At 45.6% G+C, this 11743-nt stretch overlaps 1 pseudogene; it reads right to left on the bottom strand.

The window, feature by feature from the left end:
• Positions 1-60: 60 nt before the first annotated feature.
• Positions 61-11743, bottom strand: part of LOC138792212 (protein sel-1 homolog 3-like) — a 47030-nt pseudogene continuing 35347 nt past the window's right edge.

Genomic DNA, 11743 nt, shown 5'->3' with positions numbered 1-11743 from the left:
CATCTATAGGATTCACTTTAGTTTCCTTACCTCCGATTCTACACTACATGGCCAATAGTATCAATATCACACCAGGACACTTCTGGCTTTAATTTGGAGGAGCTCCACCCTGTACAATACTTAATACAAACAATATAAAAATATTTGGCAACCACATCTGGAAGGAGTTCCCATAAACGACAGTGGATATCAGCTGACGGCGGGGGGCCTGCAGACCACACATCTGGCGCTGAGGGTCTCGTGGACATCGGGCCTCGTCACACCGACAGCTGGAAGTTCTGAGCTGCGTTCTGTAATCTCCCGAATATTGTCATTAGACTGAGGGCGGTGACAATGGCGATGGCAGCGGCACTGGAGCACTGCGACAAAACCAGAAGGGAAGGGGTGAATGCGAAGAGTGGGGGGGGGGGGGGTCAGGATCAGGCAAAGTGACATCCAGTATGGAGGAGCCCAACAAAATCCATTATAATGACCTGCGGTGAGGACTTCTAGACATTCAACTCATGACGTATAAACCCACCCACTAGACACCACAGTTACCACCATATAAACAGAAGTTACCACCTTTCCCCCACTGGACGCCAGAGATTGTAACCAATAAGCCACCACCCTCCTCTTACTGGATGCCAGAGATTATAACCAACAAGACACCACTCTCAACCCACTGGACACTAGGGAATATAACCAACAAGCCACCACTCTCCACCCACTGGATGCCAGAGATTATAACCAACAAGACACCACTCTCCACCCACTGGACACTAGGGAATATAACCAACAAGACACCACTCTCCACCCACTGGATGCCAGAGATTATAACCAACAAGTCACCACTCTCAACCCACTGGACACTAGGGAATATAACCAACAAGCCACCACTCTCCACCCACTGGACACTAGGGAATATAACCAACAAGCCACCACTCTCCACCCACTGGACACTAGGGAATATAACCAACAAGCCACCACTCTCCACCAACTGGATGCCAGAGATATGACCAACAAGTCACCACTCTCCACCCACTGGATGCCAGAGATATAACCAACAAGCCACCACTATCCACCCACTGGATGCCAGAGATATAACCAACAAGCCACCACTCTCCACCCACTGGACACCAGAGATATAACCAACAGGCCACCACCCCACCAACTGGATGCCAACAAGACATTGCTCTCCACCCACTGGACACTAGGGAACATAACCAACAAGACACCACTCTCCATCCACTGGACACTAGAGAACATAACTAACAAGCCACTGCTATCCACCCACTGGACACTAGGGAATATAACTAACAAGCCACTGCTATCCACCCACTGGACACTAGGGAACATAACTAACAAGCCACTGCTATCCACCCACTGGACATCAGAGATTATCACCAACAAGCCACCACTCTCCACCCACTGGACAGCAGAAATCATAACCAACGGAACATAACCAACAAGACACCACTCTGCGTCCACTGGACACTAGGGAACATAACCAACAAGTCACCACTCTCCATCCACTGGACACTAGAGAACATAACTAACAAGACACCACTCTCCATCCACTGGACTCTAGAGAACATAACTAACAAGCCAATGCTAATCATCCACTGGACAGCAGAAATCATAACCAACAAGCCACCTCTCTCCACCCACTGGACACTAGGGAACATAACAAACAAGCCACCACTCTCCACCCACTGGACACTAGGGAACATAACAAACAAGCCACCTCTCTCCACCCACTGGACACTAGGGAACATAACAAACAAGCCACCACTCTCCACCCACTGGACTCCAGAGATTATAACCAACAAGCCACCATTCCCCACCCACTGGACATCAAAGATTATAACTAACAAGCCACTGCTCTCCACCCACTGGACACCATGGAACATAACCAACAAGCAACTGCTCACCACACACTGGACACCAGGGAACATAACCAACAAGCCACACCAATAAGGGAATATAAATTACTGCTTTGACCACCCCAAAATACTCTTCTTCATACACAATACCAACAGGAAATCAAGCTGCCCCCTACTGGAGAGGATTGTGAATGTTCGTACCTTGAGAATGGAGCCATGGAAGGTCCAGATGTACTGGAGATGAACGTTGAGAAGCGCCAAGCTGCAAGGGACATACGAATCCTCCTGCTCGTGGTCCCGACATCTACAGAAGGAAAGTCCATTAGTAACGGATACAAAGTATCTAATCCAGGATGTGATACACAGAGCAATGATCTGCAGAGCCGGTGATTCTCAGCCTACAGGAACCTAAAACTAGTCTCCAGGATCATCATAGATGTAGAGAGCTACGACCCTGACCACTATAGAAGACATCACCCAGAGAGGGGAAGGATCCATACTAGATTAAAGTATGTGAACCCCACAACAAATGGTAAGAATCTGAGGATCTTCTCACCTCCTGTAGAGCTCCATGACGATGGTGAAATTACTGCGCGACACCGAGCTGTTCAATCCCAGACGATGGAGCGTAGATGGGGGGAGGGAGACGCCTTCTTCTACCAGGATCCCCAAATTATAGAGACCCTAAAACCAGAGCAGGAGACCCCATCAGTATCATAGTCCCCTCAGGGAGACCACTGGACACCAGGGAACATAACCAACAAGCCACCACTCTCCACCCACTGAACATCAGTGACCATAACCAACAAGCCACCATTCTCAACCCACTGGACACTAGGGAACATAACCACCAAGCCACCGATCACCACCCACTGCACACCAGGGACCATAACCAACAAGTCACTGATCACCACCCACTGCACACCAGGGACCATAACCAACAAGCCACCACTCTCCACCAACTGGACACCAGGGACCATAACAAACAAGTCACCACTCTCCACCCAATGGACACCAGGGAACATAACCAACAAGCCACCACTCTCCACCAACTGGACACCAGGGACCATAACCAACAAGTCACCACTCTCCACACACTGGACACCAGGGACCATAACAAACAAGTCACCACTCTCCACACACTGGACACCAGGGACCATAACAAACAAGTCACCACTCTCCACACACTGGACACTAGGGAACATAACCAGCAAGCCACCGATCACCACCCACTGCACACCAGGGACCATAACCAACAAGTCACCGATCACCACCCACTGCACACCAGGGGCCATAACCAACAAGTCACCGCTCTACGCCTACTGGACACCAGGGACCATAACCAACAAGCCACCACCCTCCACCAACTGGACACCAGGGACCATAACCAACAAGCCATCACTGGACATCTCCACACCATCACCTGTACCTGTATCCACACCATCAGCTGTGTCTATAGGGATGCACACAGGGAAGAAGGCAGAATATGAAGCAGCATCAGGGATGTGCAGAGGCCGGTCGGTACCTGTGGGTCATGCTGTAGAGCAGCTGCTGTGTACATCTCCACCGCTGCCTGTACGTTCCTCTTCCTCCTCACATGTGACGTGTAGAACAGATCCCCCATCTTTATCTGAGCTGCAGGAGGAGGAAGACAGGCATGAGAGATGTAGCTATAATCCAGCTGTTACTTCATATCTTATCCTCCAGAGCTGCACTCACTATTCTGCTGTTACATCATGTCTTATCCTCCACAGCTGCACTCACTATTCTGCTGTTACATCATGTCTTATCCTCCAGAGCTGCACTCACTATTCTGCTGTTACATCATGTCTCATCCTCCAGAGCTGCACTCACTATTCTGCTGTTACATCCTGTCTCATCCTCCAGAGCTGCACTCACTATTCTGCTGTTACACCATGTCTCATCCTCCAGAGCTGCACTCACTATTCTGCTGTTACATCATGTCTCATCCTCCACAGCTGCACTCACTATTCTGCTGTTACATCATGTCTCATCCTCCAGAGCTGCACTCACTATTCTGCTGTTACATCCTGTCTCATCCTCCAGAGCTGCACTCACTATTCTGCTGTTAAACCATGTCTTTTGCTCCAGAGCTGCACTCACTATTCTGCTGTTACATCATATCTCATCCTCCAGAGCTGCACTCACTATTCTGCTGTCTCAGTCAGCTTCACCCACCGTAAGTCGGAGGTCGGTCGCTGTAGGTAGAGAGGTTGTAATATTTCCACACGCAGTCCATCTGCACATAGCGGCTCACCAGACCGTCCTGCATACAACACGGGATCAGCACATAGTATAATAACACAAGAAAGTAGTATTATACATGGCAGGTTAGGGCCCCTTTCCATGGACGGACTGATACATTGTAACAAACCCTCCCCTATATGATGCATATGGCAGAATAGGTGGGTGCTCATGTATGTGAGGGGGTCTCTCTTGAAGTCTATAGGAGAAGGAACGGTGCCCAGTACTTACAGGGTCGTTCTCGCACAATAAGGCTGCATTGAACTGAGCGACCTCCAGTCCGGCCTCCGCTGCCTCGAAGAAATGGAGGAGAGCCCTGGGCCTGCGAGACCAAAGGAGGAACAGGAGGCTCCATCAGAGAAGATGCACCAGGAAGATGAGAGTTATAGTTCATCCACACCCACACCATGAACAAGGACAAGCTACCATATTGCCCGATTGTATTTACTTTTTAAGCGGTTGTATTAGGATCTTCCATGTGGAAAGCTTTCCTGGCACCACCCATAGCTTCCAACCAAGTAAAGGACAATCACGGAGAGCTCAGCCCTCAGTGTCCAGTCATCTTGTCATGCCATGAACAAGAGTCCAGTGGTTTACTGACCCCATCCATGGCGTTCTGTGGGTTACCACCTCCTATCCTCAGTGTTTTGTGGTTTGGTCCCTCAATCTCTGTGTCTTGTGGTTTGGTTCCTCTATCCTCTGTGTTTTGTGGTTTGGTTCCTTTATCCCTGATACCTTGTGGTTTGGTTTCTCTATCCCTGATACCTTGTGGTCTGGTTCCTCTGTCCTCTGTGTCTTGTGGTTTGGTTCCTTTGTCTCTGATGTCTTGTGGTTTGGTTTCTCTATCTCTGATGTCTTGTGGTCTGGTTCCTCTATCCTGTGTTTTGTGGTTTGGTTCCTCTATCCCTGATACCTTGTGGTCTGGTTCCTCTATCCTCTGTGTTTTGTGGTTTGGTCCCTCAATCTCTGATGTCTTGTCTTATGGTTTGGTTCCTCTATCCTCTGTGTTTTGTGGTTTGGTTCCTCTATCTCTGATGTCTTGTGGTTTGGTTCCTGTATCCCTGATGTCTTGTGGTGTGGTTCCTCTATCCTCTGTTTTGTGGTTTGGTTCCTGTATCCCTGATGTCTTGTGGTGTGGTTCCTCTATCCTCTGTTTTGTGGTTTGGTCCATCTATCCTCTGTGTTTTGTGGTTTGATTCCTCTATCCCTGATACCTTGTGGTTTGGTTCCTTTGTCCCTGATGTCTTGTGTTTTTTTTTCTCTATCCCCGATACCTTGTGGTTTGGTTCCTCTATCCTCTGTGTCTTGTGGTTTGGTTCCTCTATCCTCTGTGTCTTGTGGTTTGGTTCCTCTATCCTCTGTGTCTTGTGGTTTGGTTCCTCTATCCTCTGTGTCTTGTGGTTTGGTTCCTCTATCCTCTGTGTTTTGTGGTTTGGTTCCTTTATCCCTGATACCTTGTGGTTTGGTTCCTTTGTCTCTGATGTCTTGTGGTTTGGTTTCTCTATCCCCGATACCTTGTGGTTTGGTTTCTCTATCTCTGATGTCTTGTGGTCTGGTTCCTCTATCCTCTGTTTTGTGGTCTGGTTCCTCTATCCTGTGTTTTGTGGTTTGGTTCCTCTATCCCTGATACCTTGTGGTTTGGTTCCTCTATCCCTGATACCTTGTGGTTTGGTTCCCCTATCCCTGATACCTTGTGGTTTGGTTCCTCTATCCCCGGTGTCTTGTGGTTTGGTTCCTCTATCTCTGATGTCTTGTGGTTTTGGTTCCTCTATCGCTGATACCTTGTGGTTTGGTTCCTCTATCCTTGTATCCCCGGTGTCCTGTGTTTTGGTTCCTCTATCCTTGTATCCCCGGTGTCCTGTGGTTTTGGTTCTTCTATCTCTGATGTCTTGTGGTTTGGTTCCTCTATCCTCGGTGTTTTGTGGTTTGGTCCCTCAATCTCTGATGTCTTGTCTTATGGTTTGGTTCCTCTATCCTCTGTTTTGTGGTTTGGTTCCTCTATCCTCTATGTTTTGTGGTTTGGTTCCTCTATCTCTGATGTCTTGTGGTTTGGTTCCTCTGTCCCTGATACCTTGTGGTTTGGTTCCTCTATCCCTGATGTCTTGTGGTTTGGTTCCTTTGTCCCTGATGTCTTGTGTTTTTTTTTCTCTATCCCCGATACCTTGTGGTTTGGTTCCTCTATCCTCTGTGTCTTGTGGTCTGGTTCCTCTATCTCTGATATCTTGTGGTCTGGTTCCTCTATTCTCTGTGTCTTGTGGTTTGGTCCCTCAAACTCTGATGTCTTATGGTTTGGTTCCTCTATCCTCTGTTTTGTGGTTTGGTTCCTCTATCCTGTGTTTTGTGGTTTGGTTCCTCTATCTCTGATGTCTCGTGGTTTGGTTCCTGTATGCCTGATGTCTTGTGGTTTGGTTCCACAATCTCTAATGTCTTGTGGTTTGGTTCCGCTATCCCTGATACCTTGTGGTTTGGTTCCTCTATCCTTGTATCCCGGTGTCCTGTGTTTTGGTTCCTCTATCCTTGTATCCCCGGTGTCCTGTGTTTTGGTTCCTCTATCCTTGTATCCCCGGTGTCCTGTGGTTTTGGTTCTTCTATCTCTGATGTCTTGTGGTTTGGTTCCTCTATCCTTGTATCCCTGGTGCCCTGTGGCTTTGGTTCCTCTATCCCTGAAGTCCTGTGGTTTTGGTTCCTCTATCCCCGATACCTAGTGGTTTGTTTCCTCTATTCCTGAAGTCCTGTGGTTTGGTTCCTTTTTCCCCCTACGTCTTGTGGTTTGGTTCTTCTACCTCTGATGTCTTGTGGTTTGGTTCCTCTATCCTTGTATCCCCGGTGTCCTTGTGGTTTGGTTCTTCTATCTCTGATGTCTTGTGGTTTGGTTCCTCTATCCCCGGTGTCTTGTGGTTTGGTTCCTCTATCCTTGTATTGCCGGTGCCCTGTGGTTTGGTTCTTCTATCTCTGATGTCTTGTGGTTTGGTTTCTCTATACCCAATGTCTTGTGGTTTGGTTCCTCTATCCCCGGTGTCTTGTGGTTTGGTTCTTCTATCTCTGATGTCTTGTGGTTTTGGTTCTTCTATCCCTGATGTCTTGTGGTTTGGTTCCCCTATCCTTGTATCTCCAATGCCCAGTGGTTTTGGTTCCTCTATCCCTGAAGTCCTGTGGTTTTGGTTCCTTCATCTCTGATGTCTTGTGGTTTGAGTGTCTTCTCAGTTGCTCTCTGGATTCCTATGTGGAGCTCATACCTGACATCACTGAGCACCGGGGCTGCAGTACATTGCAGATTCTACACTATACTGATATTACAGTTCACATCTATTGTGGCTTTTATAAAGATGGAAGCCGCCACTCCAGTAGGAACAGTCTAATCATATAGAAGTAAAGGTGGGGAAGGAGTATTCTCACCAGGAGTTCTGGAGGTAACTATCCAGAGCCTTCCGCAGAGTGGCCCCCAGGTACCCATTCTGCTCTCCCGCCCATTTAGTCCACCTGATGGAATAAGAAGACACATAAGACACCAATCAGGTTCTGCATTGAATGGGGAGGAGGGTGATAACTTTCTATATACTGTAATAGTATATACTATATCTGGGAGTTATTCTAATTGAAGTGAATCAGCCAATCACAGCCTAGAAAACCAGTTACTGCCATTCATCCCAACCAATCGGACATATTAGGAGCCAGTTCCTGGTTGTGATTAGCTCAGGGTGTCCCGGTCGCTCTTGCTTTGCTCCTCCACAGATCAGCTTGGTGTAGGGCACAATGAGAGGAGAAAGAGGACGCCTCAGCCATAAGAGAGTCATCAAAATGAAACCTGGGACTATGACATCATAACTTACATCACCGCATCATACGGCAGCCGACCCACGACCTCCGGAAGACCCTCTATCCAGAAGTCAGAGAGGTGCACAGCGGCATCGATGTGGCCTCGGAGAGCGGAGCGCAGGTAGTAGTGGTATGCTGCAGACTGAACAAAGAGCGATGGGCTGTAAGATGGCAGGGAACCAGAAAGTCCTGAACTCAATGATGGGCAACTGGTGGGAGTCCTCGGATGTCATCAGATCAGGTCCAGTCTGACTTTTATCTAGATATTCCAGTATAATGAAGTTTCCGCCCCTGTGTCAGTCATGTGACCCAACAGCTAAACGCTAACTGTCATGTACTCAGTGTCATCAAGGCAAGAAACCCAGTAACAGGCTGGTAGTACTCAGGGAGTGTCAGGCAGCTGCTGCAGAAGCTAATCCAATACTATACGTGTACAAGTGATATATGGGAATACTGACATGTTATGGAAACAAAAACATGACTACTATTAAACTCCTGCCCCTCCCCATTGTTGGTCTTCTGTAGTGGGGGGGATGGGGCATAATACAGTAACTCACGTGATTCTGTGGTTTCCCGGGGATCAGTCCATAATAGTTCAGGATTCCTAGGTTGAATGGAGCCTCGGGGTTCCCTAGCTTGTCCGCTTTCTCCCAATACTCCACGGCTTTCTCGTAATCCTTTTCATACTGTTCGTAATACCAGCCGAGACTGTTCAGAGCCGGAACAAAGTCCTGAAGAGAAGAAGAGTCACAGAAATATCTACTGCAATGTATGTGTTATATATACTTGTATCTACAGTCACCTATATATTCTGAGATATATATTACACAGGGTACATGCTGGTATATACAGTGAGCTATATATATACTGAGATTTATGTTACAGAGGATACATGCTGATATCTATAGTCTCCTGGTTGGCCTGATACCCAGTAGGTAGATAGATTTGTAGGTTGGTTGGTTTGGCTGTATGGTCAGTTAGTTGACTGGATGTTAGTGTGATGGATTGGTTGGTTGAATAGTGTGGTTGGTTGGTTGGCTGGATAGTCTGGTTGGTTGGTTGGGTAGTCTGGTTGGTTGAATAGTGTGGTTGGTTGGTTGGCAGGATAGTCTGGTTGGTTGGTCTGATTGGTAATTTGGATAGTCCGGTTGGTTAATTGGGTAGACTGGTTGGTTGGTTGGTTGGATAGTCTGGTTGGTTAGCTAGTTGGATAGTCTGGTTGGTTGGTTGGTTAGCTGGATAGTCTGAATGGTTGGGTAATTGGATAGTCTGGTTGGTTGGTAAGTTGGATAGTCTGGTTGGTTGGGTAGACTGGTTGGTTGGATAGTCTGGTTGCTTGGTTAGTTGGGTAGACTGGTTGGTTAGATAGTCTGGTTGGTTGGGTAGACTGCATGGTTGGATAGTCTGGTTGCTTGGTTAGCTAGATAGTCTCATTGGTTATTTGGGTAGTCCGGTTGGTTGATTGGGTAGACTGGTTGGTTGGATAGTCTGGTTGGTTGGTTAGCTGGATAGTCTGGTTGGTTGGTTGAATAGTGTAGTTGAGTGATAAGTTGGATAGTCTGGTTGGTTGGTTGGATTGTCTAGTTGGGTGATAAATTGGATAGTCTGGTTGGTTGGATAGTCTAGTTGGGTGATAAATTGGATAGTCAGTTGGGTGGTTTGCTGGCTGCCCAGTTGGTTCATTCTTTGATAATTTAGCTGATGGACTGTTTGGTTAGGTGACCGGTTGGCTTGATACCCAGCAGGTAGATAGTAATGTAGGTTATTGACAATGAAGAGAAGATCACAGCCCCATCCTACAAACAGGGGATCCTAAATCCAGGAGGGGGAGCACTCTCACCATCTCCGCTGACTTCCTCAGGAACTCCAGCGCCCGAGGGATGTCCTGCTTCACTCCCTGACCCTGCAGAAGAATCCAAAAGTAATCAATGGAAGAATCCGCAGAAGAATCCAAAAGGAATCACATGAATCAGCAGCCAGGCAGAGAGAAAAACATGAGAACCTGACACTCTCATGGTCGGAGTCTGTCGGCACTGTTATATCAGCACTATATGGCACTTATATCAGCACTATATGGCACTTATATCAGCACTATATAGTACTGTTATATCAGCCCCATATCACACTATTATATCAGCACTATATGGCACTATTATATCAGCACTATATGGCATTATTATATCAGCACTGTATGGCACCATTTTATGAGCCACATATCACACTATTATATTAGCACAATATGGCACTTATATCAGCACTATATGGCGCTTATATCAGCACTATATAGTACTGTTATATCAGCCCCATATCACACTAATATATCAGCACTATTTGGTACTGTCATTTCTGCACCATATGGCACTGTTATATCAGCCCCATATCACACTATTATATCAGCACTATTTGGCACTGTTATATCAGCACTATTTGGCACTATTATATCAGCACTATATGGCACTATTATATCAGCACTATATGGCAATATTATATCAGCACTGTATGGCACTATTATATCAGCCTCATATCACACTATTATATCAGCACTATTTGGCACTGTTATATCAGCACTATATTGCACTATTATATCAGCCCCATATCACACTATTATATCAGCACTATTTGGCACTGTTATATCAGCACTATATGGCATTATTATATCAGCACTATTATATCAGCCTCATATCACACTATTATATCAGCTCTATTTGGCATTATTATATCAGCACTATATGGCACTATTATATCAGCACTATATGGCACTATTATATCAGCCTCATATCACACTATTATATTAGCACTATTTGGCACTGTTATATCAGCACTATATGGCATTATTATATCAGCACTATTATATCAGCAATATATGGCACTATTATATCAGCACTATATGGCACTATTATATCAGCACTATATGGCACTATTATATCAGCACTATATGGCCCTACTATATCAGCCTCATATCACACTATTATATTAGCACTATTTGGCACTGTTATATCAGCACTATATGGCATTATTATATCAGCACTATTATATCAGCAATATATGGCACTATTATATAAGCACTATATGGCACTATTATATCAGCACTATATGGCCCTATTATATCAGCCCCATATCACACTATTATATCAGCACTATTTGGCACTGTTATATCAGCACTATATGGCATTATTATATCAGCACTATTATATCAGCACTATATGGCACTATTATATCAGCCCCATATCACATTATTATATCAGCACTGTATGGCACCATTTTATGAGCCACATATCACACTATTATATTAGCACTATATGGCACTTATATCAGCACTATATGGCGCTTATATCAGCACTATATAGTACTGTTATATCAGCCCCATATCACACTATTATATCAGCACTATTTGACACTGTTATATCAGCACTATTTGGCACTATTATATCAGCACTATATGGCACTATTATATCAGCACTATATGGCACTATTATATCAGCACTATATGGCAATATTATATCAGCACTATATGGCACTATTATATCAGCCTCATATCACACTATTATATCAGCACTATTTGGCACTGTTATATCAGCACTATATTGCACTATTATATCAGCCCCATATCACACTATTATATCAGCACTATTTGGCACTGTTATATCAGCACTATATGGCATTATTATATCAGCACTATTATATCAGCAATATATGGCACTATTATATCAGCACTATATGGCACTATTATATCAGCACTATATGGCCCTATTATATCAGCCCTATATCACACTATTATATCAGCACTATTTGGCATT

This window comes from Dendropsophus ebraccatus, chromosome 5 (genome assembly GCF_027789765.1).
Source record: "Dendropsophus ebraccatus isolate aDenEbr1 chromosome 5, aDenEbr1.pat, whole genome shotgun sequence".
In the NCBI taxonomy this organism is placed as follows: Eukaryota; Metazoa; Chordata; class Amphibia; order Anura; family Hylidae; genus Dendropsophus; species Dendropsophus ebraccatus.
The sequence above is the reverse complement of the archived record's forward strand: the minus strand, read 5'-3'. Positions and strand labels throughout refer to the sequence as shown.